The following is an 18216-nucleotide window of genomic DNA, read 5'->3' as shown; positions in this document are numbered from 1 at the left end:
CTTCCCTAGACATGATATGACACTAAACTTGACTATAAAAGGTAAACGATAAAAAAAAGATACGGGGCACTCCCCCAAGCTTGGAACAAGCTAAGGGAATGCCATTACCCATGAAGATTTCACTCTTCATCCATGTTCTTGTTCCTCAGGTAATCCTTAGCGAAACGCTTCCATGGCACAGGTCCTCCCTCCACACAGGATTCTTCAGTCTCCAAGATCATGCTTTCGGCAGATAAACCTATGCGCAAAAACTTAAGTTCATACTCATAGTTCTGGTTTTGAAGGTCATAGATGTGCCCTTGAAGCTTAAACACTTTGGTTTCTAGTGCGGATAAGATTGATCGCACTTCCTTCATCTCCTCCTCATGTTCCCTCTTCAGCTCGGAGATGATACCGCAATTGGCCTCGACACCACGCTCGATCATCAACTTGTACTTGAAGACTTCTTGCTCCACTTCTTCCAGCCTCGCCCTAGTGCTCCCCTCCTTGACAAGTCCCTTCAAATCTTTTTTGTGGAGGACACCATCCTCCACCCAAAGTGTTTGAGGGTGTCTATTTACCTCTGCGAGGTAAGGGTTGATGACGTTGACGAGGAAAATGTCCTTGGGAGATTTTGGGGAAGCCATGGCACCTAAGTTTGCTGAAAGTTCTCCTGGCAGAAACAGATCGAAAAGAAAACACACGGTATCGCAAGATACAAAGCCAGGGCGATCCGAGAAAACATATAGCAAAAAATTATGCACCAAAAGAAAGGTAACAAGCCAAAGTAGAGTCGGAGACGGACTCCAGGTGGTCCAGGCGGCCTCGTGGCGCGTCCAGGGGCTGGCCCGCGCCACCAGGTCGCCTAGAGCACCTGGAGCTCCTCTCCGGCTCCGCTTCAGATCGGAATTTTCCTAATTTTGCCAAAACACATAATATGGAACTTTTATTGATGTTCGCAAAGTTTCCTTACCGTATTTCATACCTATTCTTATTCTGCTTCTGTCGGTGTGTGATACAGTGTTGCAATATGTTCTTCGTGAGTGGCTACCTGTATCACATCCACCTCTACATTGATGGGGTCTCCAGCCATGTAATGCTTGAGTCTTTTCCCATTCACAACATGTGGTTTTGTGCCTTCAAAATTTTTAATCTTTATTACACCAGAGCGGTAGACTTCTTCGATATGGTATGGTCCTTCCCACTTGGAAAGTAATTTACCTCGAGATAACCTAAAAAGAGATCTATACAACAAAACTTTGTCACCAACATTAAATTCACGTTTCAAAATTCTCTTGTCATGCCACTTCTTTAACTTTTCTTTGAACATTTTGCGCTCTTGTAAGCTTCACTTCTCCACTCATCTGGAGAAGTCAAGTTCATGAGACGCTTTGCACCAGCAAACTTTGGATCAACATTAAGCTCTCTAAAAGCACAAAAAGCTTTGTGCTCTAACTCTAGAGGTAGATGGCATGCCTTTCCATAGACCATCTTATACGGATACATCCCCATGGGATTTTTGTAAGCAGTTCTATACGCCCACAAGGCATTCCTAGCTTATTGGACCAGTCCTTTCTAGAACTGTTCACTGTCTTTTGCAAGATTAGCTTGATCTCTCTATTTGTGAGCTCAACTTGCCCACTTGTTTGAGGGTGGTAAGGTGAAGCAATTCTATGATTAACATCATATTTGGCTAGAGCTTTTCTAAAAGCACCGTGTGTAAAATGTGATCCTCCGTCGGTCATGAGGTACCTAGCTACACGAAACCTAGGGAAGATTACATCCTTGAGCATTTTCAAAGATGTCTTGTCACTAGTAGAAAAGAGGGCTTTGGTCCACCTAATGAAATCCCATTAGTCCCGGTTCACTTACGAACCGGGAGCCATGGGGGCATCGGTCCCGGTTCGTGAGGCCAGGGCGCCGGTTGTGCCTCGTGGGCCATTGGTCCCGGTTTGTCTGGCCCCTTTGGTCCCAGTTCCAGACACGAACCGGGACGAATGGGCCTCCCTCCTGGCCCACAACAATTGGTCCTAGTTTTTGGCTGGAACCAGGACCAAAGGTTGTCCTTCACTCCCGGTTCTATCCTCAAACCGGGACAAATGCTTGGCCTATATACACCACCCGACCGTGAACAGAGCAGTGCACTACTCTGTTTTTTGGCCATACGTGGGAAAGCTTTGTGGTGCTCTAGCTCACCTCACATGCACATGAGGTGTTCGATGAAATGCCCAAGCCACACTTAAGCTTTCTCCTCTCAAAGCTCCTTGTCCAAGCTCCACTTTCCTCTAGTTTTGTGTAGCTTTGGCGCTCCGTCCGTGTCCCATCCCCGTCCTCACCGCTGTCCATCGCCTGCGCCCATCTCGGCGTCGACACCACCGTGGTTAGTCTCTTCTTCTTATATTCTTTCTAAAACAAAAAAGTTCTTACTTGTATGATTTAGATAGATACTTGTGTAATTTTCTTACTTCTATTATTGTTTGTTATTATATAGTGTGATGGTTTTGGTTTCCGCCTCCGTCGGCCCTCGTCCAAACTATGATTCGGATGTGGTATATATTATTTTTTATAGCTATTTATTTTATTTAGTGTTTATGAAAATTATGACGACCAACGTGACATATATTTTTTAATCTAGGAGGTATGTGAACCGGAAATTCCAACCCACATAAAAAATTCTTGTCAAGAAGTTAAATTTGGTTGAAAAAGAAAACAATTACTTGAAAGAAAATTACAAATAGTTGAAGAGGAGAAGATGATATTGGAGTTGGATGTTGCCGAGGTGTGTGACGATCACAAGATCAAGATGAATGCAATGCGCTTGAAGATTAGAAACATTAGAAAATATGCCATTCATACTAAGGCTTGGTATCATTATGCCGTTGGATCAATTTGTACCTTAGTTGCGGTTATGATCGCATTTGTTGTTGCATTTAAATTTAGTAGTTTCAATATATGTTCTAATTATATGCTCTAGAGAGCTATATGTTTTTCAATAATGAGAACTATGTAAGAACATTATGTATTTATTTTGATCACTATTGTACTTTGGCTTTAATGTGTTAATGAATTTCTATTAATTTGGTCAATTCTCTATTCATGATATGTTGTAATGGTTTTTATACACGCACCCATGTCGAAAAATGAAATAAGTTCGAAAAAATGAAATGCCTTTTGTAACAGATGAGTTTTTGTATGAAACCCATATACTTCGAAAGAGATTGTCCGATTTGTACAGAAGTGCATCCATTTTTTGCGGCAACACTCTCAACTTTTTAGCATAATGGAGAGTCAGGGCCTATCTTGTTTTATGATATTCTACCTAAGAGAAGAGTAGGTGCTAGGTACAATGTGTTATTATGTGCTACAATGTGTTATAGTTGATGATGAGGAGGAGGAGTTGTGATTATGACTAGTGACCAACTTTTGTTATATATATGATGTCTCATTGACGAAAATGATGATTAAATAGTGTAGGTGGTAATGACTATGATGATTATTAGCTATAGTGATGCAAGAGTTTTTATATTAATATGATGATGTTGTTGATCATGATTATCATGATGATTTTTTATTATGATCATGATTGGTTATTATATCATTGGGGGAAGGAAAGCAGATTAGATTCATGTGTGGATGGATCTTCGATGTTGGGTTCATTAGCCCAGATGTTGTAAATGAATGGTCGGTACGCCACAATACCTAAGAGACCGAGGATAACTTGCTAAAGTCGTTACTTCTACATCACGGAGAAAGAGAGGACACTTATCTCTATTAGATAGCTAACACAATATGAAACCCCTAAATTAACCCTCCAAAACCCCCAACACACACACACTCATTCAAAAAAAACACCTCCTGGTCCCGGTTGGTATTACCAACCGGGACTATAGGCCCTCCTACCTGGGATCCCCGTAGAGGCCACGTGGAGGCCCTTCAGTCACCGCTGGTAAAGGAACCGGGACTAAAGGTGTTGAGCTTTAGTCCTGACCCTTTAGTCTCGGTTCCGGAACTGGGGCTAATGGGCCTCTGGAACCGAGACAAATGGGCCATTTTCTACTAGTGCGTGATCAGCACTTCCATTGGGAATTGTTCAACTTACTTGGTCACATAATCAATAGCTACTAAGATGTGAGTGTACTTATGTGAAGGAGGGAAAGGACCCATTAAATCAAAACCCCAGCAATCAAAAGGCTTAATGACTAGAAATAATTCATAGGCATCTCATTCCTGCTACTAATATTACCAATTCTCTAATACATCCCAAACGTATCTATAATTTCTGCTTGTTCCATGATTTTTTGGGTGACATTGTTACATGTTTTGCTACACTTTTATATCATTTTACACATATTTGGACTAACTTACTAACTCAGTGCACCCAATGAAAGTTTCTGTCGGCTGATGTCTATTTTGCACGGGCTTTCAGCCAATTTTTCGAAGCCCAAAAAAATCCAGAAAAAATATATAACGAATCAGCGAAATAGAAGCTTCCGGATCACCGAAGGGGGCCAAAGGAGGGCCACGGGCCTCCCAGACGGCCTTCTGGCGCGGCCAGGCCCTAGGCCGCGAGGTCGCCTGGGTGGGTTCCACCTCCTTCGGTGCCCTCCTTTGGCCTATATTTAGAGCCCCGAGAGGAAACCCTCACAGACTTTCTGGAATCGCGAATTTCTCCATCGTTCCGCCGCCGCAGCGCTTCCAAGATTAGGAGCGTCAGGAGACCTCTTCAAGAGGGAGCATTATGCATGATTGTGGGTTCGGGCCCCTCGATGTCTAGCTTGAGTGACAGAAACATGACACTAGGGAATGTGCTTGTTGAGAAAACAATTGTGCTTGTGACCACGGTTGCAAGAATTGTTTACCTTACGCATAGTTCGTTAATGCAGTTGTCCGTTGCTTTGAGTTTACACTTTGGGTGGGGCTCGCAACTTAATACCACAGAGATGTTCTGGATAGATATCTCAAGGTGGATGATTAGTAAGTAGATGTTGATGAATAAACGGTCTACTTATCTTGGTTACTATTGAACCTCTAACTATCAAGGAGCATAATTAGCATTGCGGTGCGATCATAATTCTTTCAATTGCCCAACTATGATTTTTTTACCCTAGCATAGTTGTTTATCGTCTTTTGGGGGAGAGACATCACTAGTGAACGTCATGTGTCTCCGGTCCATATCACCATCATTGCTTACACCTCCATCATTTACCGCTTTCATTTACTTTTCCGTTGCAGTCACTATTACCTTCCCTCTTGTGTTTTGATCCTTTGGAAACTACAAGGCCGGAGAGATTGACAACCTCTGTGTACTCGTTGGGAGAAAAGTTGTTTGTTGTGTGTGCAGGTCTACGTCTTCTGCTAGCACCAGGGTGGAAGACACCTACTTGTTGAGCCTAGGAGTCCTCCTGGTTCGATAAACCTTACAGTCTCCATGTAAGGGAAATTTGTTGCTGACTACATCTCCACCTTCCACTTGGGGTATCCAACGAGGGGCGAGAAGTATATACATCACCTCGTCATCAAGCGAATTTCTGGCGCCGTTGCCGGGGACTCCAGTCTTCAAGATAAGGGAGTTGCACGCTATCTTTTACCTTTAATTTTTAGTCTTGATAGTTTGCTTTCTAGTTTTGGCTTTAGAGTCTTATACCAAAAAGCACAAAAAAATTAGTTGCTTTGTTCTTGCTCGTTGCCGTTGCTATGGGTTCCGCTGAGAACACCATGTTGGGTGACTCCACTAGTCACAACAACAATGAGTATACCTTCTCCTCTATTGGTCGAGTTACCACTAAGGGTCTTTTTACAAGTAAACCGTGTGACTATACTAGTCATTATGGAGAATTATGCCCTTGGCATTGTTGTGTCGGGAAGCCACAAAATCTTTGGTTTGAAGTTGCTCCTAAACGTCCCCAAACTTGGGAAGACGTCCAAACTCTTATAATGGAGAGCAAATCAAACATAGAGGATGGTGCTACAATTTTACTTAATAGCAATATTATTGATTTCGACAATTGTAGTCTCTCCGAAGTTATCACCTTTTTGCAAAAAATGGCTAAAGACCCCCACACTAGTACACTCAATATTGCCTTCACCGAGCATATTACCAATGCTCTTATCAAAGCTAGGGAGGAGAAGCTCAAGTTAGAGACTTCTATTCCTAGGAAGCTAGAAGATGGTTGGGATCCTACGGTCAAGATTAAATTGAATAATATCTCGTGCTTTGCTTTGTGTGATGTTGGAGCTAGTGCCTCCGTTATGCCCAAAAGAATGTATGATATGCTTGATTGGAAACCTTATGACCCATGTTATTTTGGTGTTCATCTTGTTGATTCTTCCATAAAGAAACCTTTAGGGAGAATTGATGATGTGCTTATTATTGTCAATGATAATTATGTGCCCGTTGATTTTCTTATTATGGACATTGAATGTGATCCTTCATGTCCAATTATTTTGGGACGTCCTTTTCTCCGCACCGTTGGTGCTATCATTGACATTAAAGAGGGAATTATTAAATTCCAATTTCCTCTTAAAAAGGGAATGTAACACTTCCCTAGGAAGAAGATTAAGTTACTTTATGAGTCCATTACACGGGCAAGCTATTCTTTTGGAGTTGATAACACTTGATCTTCTTGCATTGTGCCTAGCTCAAAGGCATAAAAGAAAGCGATTGTTGGGAGGCAACCCAATATGTTTCTATTTTCTGTTTTAGTGGTATTGATGTGTTTTACTACTGTAGCAACATCATTGTATCTTTATTTTTAAGCTTTGTGCCAAGTTATAGCCTCCAATTGCAAGAAAGTTCAAAAATTGTGACATGTTGTCCAGAACCAGATTTTGTCTTCTTGACGGAAAACTTCGCAAAAATCATCAGATCATCTTTTTTATCTGAATTTTTTTTGAAAGCATGATATATATAATTTCCTTTCTGGCGTCTATTCTGAGTTTTGTTATTTGAGTTGGACAAGTGCCCCGAATAAACTATTTACTACATGTTGTTCTGTTTTTCACATATTCTGTCATGTTTTGTGTTTCCATTGTTTTGCGAATCCTAAGCTTTCTTTTTATTTAAGAAATTATTTTGGAAATCTTGAGAAGCAATAGATTTTCATGAAAATCTTTATTTCCAGCAGGTATTGAATTATTTTATTAAGTGTACTAACCACTCTAATCAGCTTATGATGAGTTTCGTATGAAGGGAGTTTTCAAGTATGCGATGGGAGAGATGATGAAAGAAGATACAGGAGTGTAAAGTGTTCAAGCTTGGGGATGCCCCCATGCATCCCAAGAAATATTCAAGGAGACTCAAGCGTCTAAGCTTGGGGATGCCCCCGTGCATCCATTTCTCTATCCACAATCATTAGGTCATCCATCTCCATGCTATATTTTTATCACTTCATATGATATGTGCTATGCTTGGAGCGTCCCGCTAGTTACTTTTTAGTTTGTTTTAGTTTTGCTTGCTATTCATAACAAGTCGAAACCTAGCCTACCTTGTTTGGGAGAGAGACACGCTCCATTCCACTCTAGAACACAACATTGGTTTTCATGCTTATTCTTTTTGTGTGTTCTTCATCTCTTCGTAGCTATTGTCATGCTTAGCTCTTAGCTTTCATGCTTATCTTTTTAAGAGCTTTTATTTAGGTTGATTTTGGAACTCTCTTGAGTTATCATGCTTATCTTGTTTAGAGAGTTGGCTTGTTGCACTGAGTTGTGTGTCTTGCATGAGTAGGTAATTGAGGTTGCTATTTAAGTATAGTAGTAACTTGCAATAGTTTTGAGGTATTGATTTTAGTAATGTTTGGACTATTGGTGCCAAGAGCTTGATCCTATTAGTGATAGGTGTCGTATTTTGGGAAATCCGTGTATTTTCTAAAAACTAAAAATTAGTTGAGAACTATAGCTACTAAATTGATTGCTAACCTTTGGAGGGGTTGGAATATATAGAGTACCCTCACGTTACCATGAGTCGAGGATGCGCAAGGATAACCAAACCCCCAAACACTCCTCCTCGGGGTACTCGTCTCTTTGTGAATTTCCTAACTAGATAAAGAGTAACCGATAATAAGTGTATGAGTTCTTCGGACTCATGTGAGTATTGGATTGTTGGCACTTCCACCATCCATATTTTGCTAGCCTCTTCGGTACCGTGCATTGCCCTTTCTCACATTAAGAGTTGGTGCAAACTCCGCCGGTGCATCCAAACCCATGGCATGATATGCTCTGTCATACATAAGCCCCATTATATATTTCCTCAAAACAGCCACCATACCTACCTATTAAGGCACTTCCATAGCCTTTCCGAGATACATTGCCATGTAACATCCATCATATCATGACTTGATATTCATGTCATACATGCTTTTGCTTGATCATATAGCCCCATTCTAGTTGGGCCTTGCCCTCATACTGCTACATGACGCGCTAGTATCATTGCATATCCTGCTACACTTGCAGAGGCATACATTTGCATACATCACGATCGTTTTCACTTGTCTTTATGTTGAGTACTTCTCATAAAGCGTGATGATTTTTATTTTTATTCATGTAAAACATAGAGTGTTGCCCTTAAGATAGGAAAAGATCCCAAAGTGGACAAAACAAAAGATCCCAAAGAGGACAAATGAGAGATGAAAAGAAAGAGCCAAAGAGGCCACAAAAAAATAAAAAATAAAAGAGAAAAAAAGAAAAAAAAAGAGAAAGGGGGCAACACTACTATTCATTTTGAAAGATCAACACTCGTACTCCATTACTATATTGGTACTACATAGAGATTATCATTCATGCATAACTATGTGGGGATCCTTACACTATAGAACTTGGTTTGCATATTCCAATGATGAGTCTCCTCAAATGAGCTCTAGGTCTTCATGAGAAAACAAGTTGGATGCACCCCCAATTGTTCCATTGGAGAGCTTACCTTAGCTCATTTGTGCATCTGTTACATGGCAATACCTACTCCTCACACCATATCTATCATTTGGCTTTCTCTCGCCTATGGTTGTCCTCATTGATGTGAGCCTTTCACACCTTTTTGTATTCCTTTACCATCATTATTCTATTTTCCATCCTAAGTACCAACATATCTGGCTTACGCTCATCCATTGCATGAGTGCTCAAAGTCGAAAGGGAGAGGATCATTTTGACTTGTGCCTGACTAGTGGTTTGGGGATGAGTCCAAATAAGATTCCGAAGGAGACTAAGTGTGAGCTTTAGTAGATTGAGTTCTCAATTAAAAAAAAATATGTTATGATCTCAACCCTTCTCCCACTTCTTGCACACAAACACCATTTGGAGACATTCGAGCCACGGACAGCGAGAGCTCTTGCATATTTATGTTCTTACTTTGCTAAATTCAATACTAGATATAGACTCTTGCTTGTTATTGTCTTGACTTGAATTTCATATCTCACTTGATTTACTTTGAAGTTCTTATATGTGTGTTAGCATGTCACCACAGAAATTATTGTGTTATCATTTATCTACTCAAGGACGAGCAGAAATTAAGCTTGGGGATGTTGATACGTCCCAAACGTATCTATAATTTCTGCTTGTTCCATGATCTTTAGGGTGACATTGTTATATGTTTTGCTACACTTTTATATCATTTTACACATATTTGGACTAACCTACTAACTCAGTGCACCCAGTGCCAGTTTATGTATGCTAATGTGTATTTTCAGGGGCTTTTATCCAATTTTCCGAAGCCCGCAAAAATCCAGAAAAAATATATAAAAAATCAGCGAAACAGAAGCTTCCGGGTCACCAAAGGGGGCACAGGGGGCCACGGGCCTCCCAGGCCGCACCAGGAGGTCGCCTGGGTGGGTCCCACCTCCTCTGGTGCCCTCCTTTGGCCCATATTTAGAGTCCCGAGAGGAAACCCTCGCGGACTTTCTGGAATCGCGAATGTCTCCATCGTTCCTCCGTCGCAGCGCTTCCAAGATCGGGATCGTCAGGAGACCTCTTCCCGGCACCCTGCCGGAAGGAGGATTGACCTCCGGGAGCTTCTCCACCACCATGGACGCTTCCCGGATGTGTCGTGAGTAGTTTCCCTTGGACCATGTTTCCATGACCAGTAGCTATGTCATGTCTTCACTCCAATCTTGTGCTTCAATGGTTAGTCCTTGTGAGCTGCCCTACATGATCAAGGCATCTATATAATTCTCTTGCTATTGCTATGCTCGGTTTGTTGGGATCCGATGGATTATGAGATTATGTTCAGATTGTTATGAGTTATATATTTGATTATCCTTTTATATAATGTTCCTTAGTGATTCATGCATGTTCTCCGTTGCTTTTTATTGCTTTGGCCAAGTAGTAGATTGTAACTCCAAGAGGGAGCGTTATGCATGATTGTGGGTTCGGTGCCCTCGATATCTAGCTTGAGTGACACAAACATGAGACTAGGCAATGTGCTTGTTGCCACCAGGGAGAAAACAACAGTGCTTGTGACCACGGTTGCAAGGATTGTTTACCTTATGCATAGTTCATTAATGCAGTTGTCCGTTGCTTTGAGTTTACACTTTGGGTGGGGCTCGCAACTTAATACTCGATAGATGTTCTAGATAGATATCTCAAGGTGGATGATTAGTAAGTAGATGCTGATGAATAAACGGTCTACTTGTCCTGGCGTACTGCTGCTACTGCAACAAAAGACCTTCCAACGGCGCCAGAAATAGATGTGTCGACGGCACCAGGAATCATTCTGCTACGGCTACACCTTAATGGACTTCCTAGGCAAATATGCAAAGTATTTCCCCCGTGGCCTTGGAGCCTTGCGTTGGTGTTCCCTCGAAGCGGAAAGGGTGATGTAGCACAGCGGTGGTAAGTATTTCCCTCAGTTTGAGAACCAAGGTATCGATCCAGTGAAGGAGTATCACAAGAGCCTGCACAAACACAAAAAGCTTGCTCCCAACGCTATGAAGGGGTTGTCAATCCCTTATAGATTGTTCGCCAAGTGAGAACTGAAAGAAACAAAGTAACAAAGCAAAGTAAAGCGAAAGTGGAAATGATAGATGTGAATAGACCCGGGGGCCGTAGTGTTTACTAGTGGCTTGTCTCATGAAAGCAACTAGACGGTGGGTGAACAAATTACTGTCGAGCAATTGATAGAACCGCGCAAAGTCGTGACGATATCTATGGCAATGATTATATCTATAGGCATCATGTCCAAAACAAGTAGACCGATACTTTCTGCATCTACTACTATTACTCCACACGTCGGCCGCTTTCCAGCATACATCTAGTGTATTAAGTCCAAAAGAACAGAGTAACGCCTTAAGCAAGATGACATGATGTAGATGGACAATCTCATATCTACGACAGAGCCCACCTTGTTACCCTTGATGGCAACCACACAGTGTGTGCCCTGCTGACCCTACTATCACTAGGAAAGGTCACCACATGGTAAGAACCCAAAACCAAGCACTTCTCCCATTACAAGAATCATAGATCTAGTTGGCCAAACAAAACCCAAGACTCGGAGAGACTTACAAGGATATCAAATCATGCATATAAGAAATCAGCAAAGACTCAAATATATACCATAGATAATCTGATCACAAATCCTCAATTCATCGGAACTCGACAAACACACCGCCAAAGAAGATTATATCGGATAGATATCCATGAAGATCATGGAGAACTTCGTATTGAAGATCCAAGAGAGAGAAGAAGCCATCTAGCTACTAACTACGGACCCGTAGGTGTGAAGTGAACTACTCACGAGTCATTGGAGGGGCGACGATGATGAAGAAGAAGCCCTCCAACTCCAAAGTCCCCCTCCGACAGGGCGCCGGGAAGGGTCTCCAGATGAGATCTCGCGGAAATGGAAACTTGCGGCGTCGGAAAAGTATTTTTGAGGCTCCCTTGATTTTTTCTGATTTTGAGGGAATATATAGGCACAAGATCTAGGTCAGGGGGCGCCAGGGAGGCCACAAGCCTGCCCACCGCCCCCCGCCCCCCCCTGGTGGCGAAGTGGGGGCTTGTGGGCTCCCTGTAGCCCTCCTGGCTTGGCCCACAAGCCCCCTGACCTTCTTTCGTTCTGGAAAAAATCATTTCGGGGATTTTATTCCGTTTGGACTCCGTTCCAAAATCAGATCTGAAAAGAGCCAAAAACACAGAAAAAACAGGAACTGGCACTTGGCACTGAATTAATAAGTTAGTCCCAAAAAAGATATAAAAGGTACATAAAACATCGAAAGATGACAAGATAACAGCATGAAACCATCAAAAATTATAGATACGTTTGAGACGTATCAAGCATCCCCAAGCTTAACTCCTGCTCGTCCTCGAGTAGGGAAGTGATAAAGAATGAGTTTTTGATGCTTTCATGCTACCTAGCATAGGTGTCCTTTGTAACTCCTCTTATGTGACGTGAATGTTCAGATCCATTAGATTCAAAACAATAGTTTCCTATTGACGTGGAAACAATAATAATTCAAGCAAACTAGCAAGGTAATCATGAACTTTCAAAATAACAAGGCCAAAAGAAAGTTATCCCTACAAAGGCATATAGTCTGGCTATGCTGTATCATCATTGCACAACGAATTTAAATCATACACAACCCCGGTATTGGCCAAGTAATTGTTTCACACCTTTACTTTCTCAAACCTTTTCAAATCTCATGCAATACATGAGCGTGAGCCATGGTTTAAGCACTATAGATGGTGTGGAGTGTGGTGGAGGTTGCAAGACAAAACAAGGAGAAGATAGTCACATTAACTAGGCATATCAATGAGCTGTGGAGATGCTCATCAATAGATATCAATGTGAATGAGTAGGGATTGCCATACAAATGATGCACCAGAGCTAAGGGTATGTGAAAGCTCTTAAATAAAACTAGTGGGTGTGCATCCAACTTGCTTGCTCACGAAGTCCTAAGGCAATTTTGAGGAAGCCTATCATTGGAATATACAAGCCAAGTTATATAATGAAAATTTCTCACTAGCTATATGGTGGTGACAAAACGAGAGACTCTCAATCATGAAGATCATGGTGCTTAATATGCACACTACTAGGAAAAGGGCTATAGATGATATAGATACTAATGGCGCACCACACAAGCAGTGTGCCACTACTATATAGTAATGGCGCACCATGTGAGGTGTGCCATTAGTGTGGTCGATACTAATGGCGCACCACACTCTCGGTGCGCCACTACTATATATTTTTTTTTTTGCAAAACTACTAATGGCGCACCAGCACCTGGTGCGCCATTAGTAACCTGGTTACTAATGGCGCATCTGTTAGTAGTGCGCCACTACTATAAAAAAAATTGGTTTCTTTTTTGCAAACTACTAATGGCACACCAAAGCTAGTGCGCCATTTGTAACCAGTGTTACTAATGGCGCATCTGTTGGTGGTGCGCCACTACTATTTTTTTATTTTATTTTACAGAACTACTAATGGCGCACTAGAGGAGGTGCGCCATTAGTAACCAGGGTTACTAATGGCGCATTTATAGGTGGTGCGCCATTAGTAGTTTTGCAAAATATCACGCGGGCTCTCACCCAAATCGACCGCGCGCTCACATTTTTCCCCCAAATCTTGTCGCCGTCACTCACCTCCCCCAGAGTCGCCTCCCTCCCGCGGCAGATCCCGCGCCCTGAGCAGCTCTCCCCTCCATCGGCACCCCCACCGCCCCCTCCACCGGCACCCTCCACCGGCGCCCCCACCGTCCGCTCCATCGGCGTCCCTTCACCGGGCCCCCCCACCGTCCGCTCCACCGGCGCTTCCAACATCCCCTCCACCGGCGCCCCCACCGTCCCCCCGCCGTCGTCCCTCCACCGGTGCTTCCCACCATCCTCTCCACCGGCGCCCCCCACCATCTCCTCCACCGGCGCTCCCCACCGTCTCCTCCACCCACGCCATCCGCGTCCGCGTTCCTCTGCAATCTCCCTCCTTCTCCCCGTTGGCGGAGGAGAAGCCGGAGGACGAGGTGTGTGTAGAGGAGCCCTTCTCCCCGCTGCGTTAGGCGGCCACCTTCGCTCCCTCCCTCTCTTGGGGGGACGCGGCCCTTCCCCTGCCCCCATCCCATGGAGCATGGCGCCGGATGCAAGACCCACCTCGGCCATCTCCATGGACATGGACACTCCGGCAACAACACAGAATGCAAGGTCCCTCTTGTACTCCCCCTCTGCTTGTGCTTGTGCTTGTTTTGATTTGGCCTCTGCCCTCCCCTCACTCCCTCCCTGATGCGTGCAGGTTAGTGCGCCACCTGCAAGGAAATAAGGAAGGAAGGGAGTACCACCAATTCGCTCCTCCGGGTCGCCGATGCTCCGACGCCATGGAAGGTCTCTCCCTCCCTTTCATGCTCTCTTTGGTCCTCCACGCCCGTCCAGTTTGCATTTACAGGCTTATTGCAACTTATTCAGAGAGGAGAGGAGACGAGAAAACTTCAGAAAACTGAAAAATTCTGTCCTTCTTCAGAAAACTCAAATTATTCACACGCACCTGCAAATTGCTCTAGCCATGCCATGCACACACTAGAAGTTTAGCTTTTCTTCATTCTTATCAAAATAAAATAAAAAATATTAGCCACTGTGTGTGTGCTGCTGCTAATACATGAACAAGTTCTCAGTCCTTAGGGGGAACAGTATCTATAATCTTGTGCTGACTGTGTGTGTTGCAAGCACTTGTGCTTCTCGTGATGTTTCTGGTATATATATAATATTTAGTGGATTTTTCCCTCAAGTTTGTTTTACGCTTTTGCCACTCTGCTCTAGTTGGGCGTCGTGCTGCGTGCACTTGAGTGTTTTCCCTTGCCCATGTTTGTGTGGCGCGGCTTGCTGTTGGTGCTTTAGTTTCAGTCTTTTATCTTGTGCCTAAAACATGAATGACTTTTATCGCCTAAATTTGAGATTGTGCAAGCACGAAGACCAGCAGAAAAGAATGTCTCCATCATATTTGGATGACTTTTCTTACATCAACAATCAACATTAGAGGCTCTTTGGCCCGTACAACTCGGCACTTGCCCATATTCATCCGCATGATGCATAGTTCCCGAGTACATCATTTCTGAAAACACATGTTGTCAAGTTAACTCTTGCTTATTTATAATTTCAGAACGGCATTTGGAAATGGCGTTTTTTTATGCCACCAGCAGATGTGCCAACAGAGATGACCCAAGCGAGGTGGGCTGTCGGATTATGTAAGATGTTTAAGTCAGGTGATGAATGAATCTGTAATAAATTTTGGTGCTTTGTTTATAGCACTCACTTGGGTTTGTTCACTCAAAATGACATCAAATTCTTGCAATCTACAACCTCCGTCTCAAATTCTGCTGCTGCCTTTGTTGCTTGCTTATTATGTGCAGGATGTGTGCAAATCTAGTTATGTTGCTCACTTGTGGCCAATCTTATATTTTTATGGATAAGATTGCTCACAAGTTTGGTGTCCTCTCTTAGTAGGAGTCATGCTCTTTACTTAGAGAGCGCACCAAATCACTTGCTACCAAGTTACATGTTGACTCTTAGCTCATTTATTTATCCCCTACGCCCTCCATCCCATAATGTAAGATGTTTTTATACTAGTGTAGTGTCAAAAAACGTCTTACATTATGCGATGGAGGGAGTATATATTATATATGCATGTGATGGCTCCCTGCTACATCTCTTCTCTGTTTAAATGTCTCTTTGTTTTGTCAGAAACAACAAGTATTGCAGTCTTGCTCTATGTTTGGTTGTCAGTTGTTTGCTATCCTAGCTCAAAAAATGTGCACTTCTTTTATTTTGCTGTGCTACCTGATCAAATGTAGCTCAACAATTTCTATTGTTTGCTAGGCCGCATCGGAGTTGGGAGCTGGTGCAAAATCACTCCTGCTCTCCTTGGAGCCCCCTTCCTCCTCCGACGCCTCCGGTGAATACTTCTTCTCTCACTACGGTCTAGGTGAGCCACTCGCTTCCTTTCCTATGCATGCTTACTCTCATCCACAGCCATCGAGTTGTGGTAATTGTATACTGGTCATCGTGCCATGGAAATTTCTTGCGTTGGGTTTGGGGCTGTGGTGATGGTGTCTGCTGTAATCTCAATTTTTTCTTTTGTGAATGAACGACGACCGATATATCCTATGGATGATTTTGGTCTCTTGCAACTCTGTGTTGGGCCTTTATTTTATCACTGCATGCTACAGGGTTTGGTAATGGTTCGTGTTATATACTTATGATGGGAGGGATTTTGGCTTGTTAATACTGGCTACCAATCCAATAACAGACAATGCTTACAAATTAATCGGTGTAGTGCTGCTGTGTACGCATACCTTGTAGGGAGTCATTCATCATGTGTTGGCAATTTTTGTGATGATTTGTGGATGCTTTTGGCCATGAAGAGTGGATATCGTGGCTTTAAACCTACTCTTTTTATCAGTCTAGTCTTGATTAAATCCAGATTGTGTGTACTTATAGATGTAGACTTTTTTTGTTGGTACTTGCTAACTGGTGGGCTGTGTGGGATTATGTAAGATGTTTATGTCAGGTGATAAATGATTCTGTGATGAATTTGGTGCTCTGTTAAGAGCACTCACTTGGGTTTGTTCACTCAAAATGACATCATATTCTTGCAGTTTAGTTCTTAGTCATAAGTGGCAATGTATGGCTTGAGTGAATCTTTAGTGTACTTTTTTTGTGCATGTGTTGTATGACCCTAGTGCCATGGAAGGTATCTCTCTGCCCCCTCTATGAGTCATGTTATGCTTTGGGTGGGTGCCTTCCAATTTTCTTATTGCACATGGCATGCATGTAAACTGAAAATTTCTCCCTGTTTGTTTGTGTACGATGAATACTTTTGTTGTCTCTCTCTTGTGATGATATATGTAGTTGCACTGGCTAGTGAGATGAGGATATAATTACATTATTGATGGATGATATGATGTCCAATGAATCATGTATTAGCTCTATCTGATCACATCCCATACTGGTTTTATTCTGTGTCTTGCACCAAATAAAACTTTGCAGTTTTTCTAGTTTTTCTTATTTAATTTGTCGCCAGTTTTTGTTTTGTTTTGTTGAGAGTGGTGTCGATGCAGATGAGGAGACACAATTTTATGGGCAATTTGCGTCTGTGGCATTTCTGTGATGCCACACTCATTTTCATCTTGGAGATCTGATGCACCCACCTTACACACGTTTTTTGTGTTCTTAGTGCCTTTCTTTCAAAAAAAATTAATTGGTGAGAGATTAGATGATGAATGAGATTAATTTCCCTATTGGTTTGATTGGGCGATATGATGGCCTCTACTGAACCGAATATGATCATCCTCTTGTTTCTGAAAGAACACAATGTGTTCCTGCTTGCCCCATCATGTTCCTTAATCATGTTAATTGCACTTCCTTAATGATGTTCCTGCTTGCTAATTGTTCTTGATTTTTGTGATTACATACAAACTACTCTCACTTGTGAGCTTTCATTTTTTGTTTTGGAGAAGAGCCTTCTCATGCACTGGCAGCAGCAAGTTTTCTTCCCAAGCAAGGTTTTCTCAAGGTATACTAAAAAAACAATCTACACCATGTTACTCATGATGAGAATGATGAAATCATGCTTCTTCTTTTTTGGATACATACAATTGGTTTCTGATATGGAAATGCTCATTATGCTAGTGCCAGGGTGGATGGAGATGAAGACGCATTTCAAACTGTGCTAGAGTTCCATGACCCGCTAGACAGAACTCACTAGTCAACTAATGCTCTATTGGCTGATGGATGCTAATGCTAGGGTGGATGAAGATGCGTTTCAAACTGTGCAAGGAATGCTCGTGTTGTCAGGAGTTCCGTGAGCACGGTAACTTTGATGAGGTAAAACTTTCGTTACATCATTAACCTGCTCACTTTTTACCACTGGTCAATGACTGAAAAACAAGGATCATATAGATTAGCTTTTCTTAGTTGCTGATTTATTTTTGAAAATTGGTTACTATAGTTCTTTCACTATTAGCATGTACACTTGTCCTTACTGGTGATGTGCCTCAACAGTCATTTTATTCAAGAGTGCTCTAAATCCATTGCGCATATGAGATTTTAACAACTTAATCTGGTTCCACTTTCTTGACAAATTTGTGCAAAATGTTTTCAGGTACTCAACCTATTGATGCACATGGACATGATAACTCTCTAGCATTTATGGACCAACCAACCTGTAATCATGGACCTTATTGTCTTGTAGACCATTTGGTGTTTTGAGTGTTTTGGAGCTTGCACTCTGTGCATGTAGATACAAACTTGTGTGCTCTGGACCATCTGAAGTCTCTCATA

General features: G+C 42.4%; 2 non-coding genes and 1 pseudogene across 2 annotated transcripts; all 3 read left to right on the top strand.

Annotated features, from left to right (window-relative positions):
- The first annotated feature begins 16795 nt into the window (after positions 1–16795).
- LOC123406655 lies at positions 16796–16876 on the top strand (annotated as a pseudogene).
- A 109-nt stretch (positions 16877–16985) lies between these two features.
- On the top strand, positions 16986–17083 carry LOC123406649. The gene has a single exon (XR_006612311.1). It is a non-coding gene; the product is annotated as a small nucleolar RNA Z101 (small nucleolar RNA).
- A 59-nt stretch (positions 17084–17142) lies between these two features.
- On the top strand, positions 17143–17226 carry LOC123406651. Its single transcript, XR_006612313.1, has one exon. It is a non-coding gene; the product is annotated as a small nucleolar RNA Z102/R77 (small nucleolar RNA).
- Positions 17227–18216: the final 990 nt, after the last annotated feature.

The sequence above is a fragment of the Hordeum vulgare genome, chromosome 6H, assembly GCF_904849725.1.
Source record: "Hordeum vulgare subsp. vulgare chromosome 6H, MorexV3_pseudomolecules_assembly, whole genome shotgun sequence".
NCBI classification, from domain to species: Eukaryota; Viridiplantae; Streptophyta; class Magnoliopsida; order Poales; family Poaceae; genus Hordeum; species Hordeum vulgare.
Note: the sequence above shows the minus strand (reverse complement) of the source record. Positions and strands in the feature narration are given on the sequence as shown.